Genomic DNA, 3,662 nt, shown 5'->3' with positions numbered 1-3,662 from the left:
CCTCGTTATCTCAGATTCTCCAGCATCTGCAGTTCCTACTACCGTAGGATTGTCTGTAGTGTTTTGCTGTTGTTATTTCTCTGGTTCACAATGGATCAATGTTATTCTAGATGTCACTTATATTTGTTTTTGTTCTCTGCTAAAAATACAATGAAATATCATGTATTCCTACACGATTAACAAGTGTATTCTTAAGCGGGATGTTATTTTAAATGTTGTAACTACGGCATCTAATGTTAACTATAAATATCACGGAGTTGTATGTTTCAAAGAGTATCCAGTCAAACTTTACTGGACGACGAAAAAAAAAATACCTATCCTTCCACTTTATGATTCGCGAATTCTATCTCTCTCTCTCTCTCTCTCTATTACAGCTAATTTGACCGTGATTGTGATCCTGTCTCGAAGAAGATGCTGTCTGTCTGGCTGTATGTTACTTTACCTGGTGTCCATGGCTGCGACAGATCTCCTGTTCCTGGTCACCGCTGTAATATTAAACCGGGTTGCTGGGATTTACTTTCCATTCAGCTTCCTGTCCACCACTGCAGTTTGCAGTCTACGTACTGTCTTATGTTCCATTGCTGGAGACAGTTCTGCTTGGTTAACTGTCACTTTCACCTTTGATCGATTTGTGATGATTTCTTGTCAGAAGCTGAAAATAAAATATTGCACCAAAAAGACAGCAGCACGGGTCATAGGTATCGTGTCAGCATTGTGCAGTATAAAAAGCGCATTTGTGTACTTTATATATGAACCTCTGTACACATTTAACAACGTACCCTGGTTCTGCAGCCCAAAATTAATATTTTATGTGTCACCTGCATGGGCTGCATATGACTTAATGCGTTGCATTTTCAGCCCTGTTCTCCCATTTGCTCTGATTTTACTACTCAATGCCCTGACCGTTAGATACATTCTCATGGCTAATAGAGCCCGCAGGAGACTCCGGGCCCCGATTCACGGAGACAATCAGAGTGACCCAGAGATTGAGAAACGGAGAAAGTCCATCGTTTTACTCTTTGCCATTTCTGGCAGTTTCCTCTTGTTGTACTTGCTATCTTTTATAACAATCCTGTATGTGCGAATTTTGAAAATTACCTATTTCTCAGGTTCAGATTTCATTCAATCGACATTTATCCTTGAGGAAAATGGATTTATGCTTTTATTTTTGTGTTCCTGCATCAACCCGTTTATTTACGCTGGAACCCAAAATAAATTCAGATGTGAGTTAAAATATGGGCTGAAATACCCACTGCATCGATTTCTTAAATGATTCGAAATTTTAAAATGGGAATATTCTATGTCAACCACGTGCAATGTTTCAAAAATTTAATCTAACAGTACTGAGATAGGAAATATACAAATAAACAGATAGAATTTGTAATAGCAAACAAAGGCAACGGGATTCCTTGTATGTTGTATCCAGTTGATGTTTTTAATGTCAGCAGCAAAACCAACTTTTGCCACCTTGGATAATTCCAGGCATATAGTAAACTGTAACGGCAACTGAAGCGAAATGAATTGAAACACTTTCTCCTGTAAAATTGATTGAAGCAATGCTTCATTTAAATAATAGATTTTAATGGTTTATCGTGCAGTAGCTTAATTATTACCCGATGTGACACAAATAGAGACAGATGCTGTTGACTTTTGAGCAGAAATACGAGCGAGTCCAGTGATGAATCAGACAGCTATGCGGAAATGGTCAATTGTGTTTTAACTTTTAAAACACAGTACCATTGAATCTGAAGCAGAAATGTTTTTGAAGTAATAACAGCTTTCTGTCACTGAGTCTGAGAGCTCAGCAACTTACTGGAGATTTAGAGAGCTTCATTTCCAAGATAGTTAAAGTGGTGAATTTGCTAATGTTTGGAGCTTGAAACAGGTTTCAACCAAATCTGCTTTGTATTCAGAATCGATCGAATGTTTCTACTAGGTAAGCTCAGGCTGTGTTGTCGTTACCGGAGTAAATAATAGAAGCTCCAGATGGGTTCAAAGTAACAGCTTAAAATCACCACTTCTCCTTCTGTCGAAACATCTGAGGACAGCGCAGAGTGGTAATATCACCATGATCCAGATCTGAAAACCATGTTCATTAAGGAAAAGATCTGAACGGTTGATATTTCAAATTCAGGCACAAACCATGTTCTGAAAATAAGAGAAACGATGGACTATGTTTAGTCATTATTACTTGTCAGAAATGCTCCCATACAAATCCGACCCAAAGCAGCTGCACTGTCCTGTCCTCTCTATGCTAGCAGAGTTGGATATTTGAAGGCACTGTATCTAATATCCGTCTTCAACTGTCTTCTGTGATATATAATCTCACTGTCTTGTGTCAACAGATTGCAGTGAGATGGATAGAGGGTGTGTTAGATTTGATTGAATTGAAGTATTTCAAAATGGGCTACCTCCAATGATCACATCGGTGTGACTTTCCACGTCACAGACATGGAGCACGTTGTATATTTCTTACCCTCTCAGGTGATTTCTTTTTCTCAAAACGCCTCGAAACCATTTTTTTTCTGAGCGTAAACGCATGCATCTTGGTGTTAGACACGACTGCCTTGGGGAAATAAATATTTCAGAAGCTTATCTATCTCGGCCTCTGATAATTTCGTATACCCGAATCAGATATCCCCACCCCATTCTGCTCAACAGCAACCTCTTTGCTCAAATGAAAACAAACACTTTACTGAGAATTTGCATTCCAGGCAAAATCCCAGTGAACCTCCTCTGTACCCTTTCCAGTGCAATCAAGTCATTTCATTCTGAGGCGAAAAGAACAATACACTTCTGTGGCCTAACCAAACTTTTAAAAAGTTCTAACAAGATTTCCTTGCTGATACATTCTACGCCCCAGCAAATGAAGAAAAGCATTCCATTTGTAATCTTCATCAACTGTGTTGACATCTTCAGGGGTCTGTGGACTTGGACAGCAATGTCCCTTAGTTCCTCAGCACTCGCTCGGAACCTACCATTCAGTGTGTTTATCCTTCCATTATTGTACCTCCCAAAATGCTTAATCTCGCACTTAGCAGGAATAAATTCGATCTGCCATTGCTCTATCCAATTTACCAGTTGATCAATATCAGATTGTAACCTAAGACCATCTGCCTCAAAATTTCCACCTTTCATGTCATCTGTAAACCTGTTAGTTATATATTCTAACATCACATATAGCAAACAGAAAGCGTTTCAGCTCTGATCTTTATGGTATGCCCCTGGTCACAGGCTTCCAATCATAAAAGCAACGTTGCAAGATCACCCATTCGCCTCCTGTTTGCAAGCCGATTTTAGATCTACTTTGCCATCTTGCCTTGCATCCCATCGGATTTTGCCTTTTAGAACAGCCTTCCATATGGGGACCTTCTCAAATGCTTTCCTGAATTCCATGAAAACCACATCGATTGCACTACTTCCATCAATACATTTCGTCAGCTTTTTCAAAAAAAAATCAATTAAATTAAGCAGGCATGATCCCCTGCGAACAAATATACACTGACTATACCTGAAAAATCCCCGTCTTTCCAAGTGTGGATTAATCATGCTCCTCAGTCTATTTTTTTTCCAATAATTTCCCACCACTGACTTCAGACGAACTAACTTGTAATTATCTGGCGATCCACGCATCCCCTCTGAAGTGAAGGAACTACACTAGT

The 3,662-nt window shown here is 39.2% G+C and overlaps 1 pseudogene; it reads left to right on the top strand.

The window, feature by feature from the left end:
- The window catches only part of LOC125487492, a 5,325-nt pseudogene extending 3,992 nt beyond the window's left edge, over positions 1 to 1,333 (top strand).
- Positions 1,334 to 3,662: the final 2,329 nt, after the last annotated feature.

The sequence above is a fragment of the Rhincodon typus genome, chromosome 42, assembly GCF_021869965.1.
Source record: "Rhincodon typus isolate 14 chromosome 42, sRhiTyp1.1, whole genome shotgun sequence".
In the NCBI taxonomy this organism is placed as follows: Eukaryota; Metazoa; Chordata; class Chondrichthyes; order Orectolobiformes; family Rhincodontidae; genus Rhincodon; species Rhincodon typus.
Note: the sequence above shows the minus strand (reverse complement) of the source record. Positions and strands in the feature narration are given on the sequence as shown.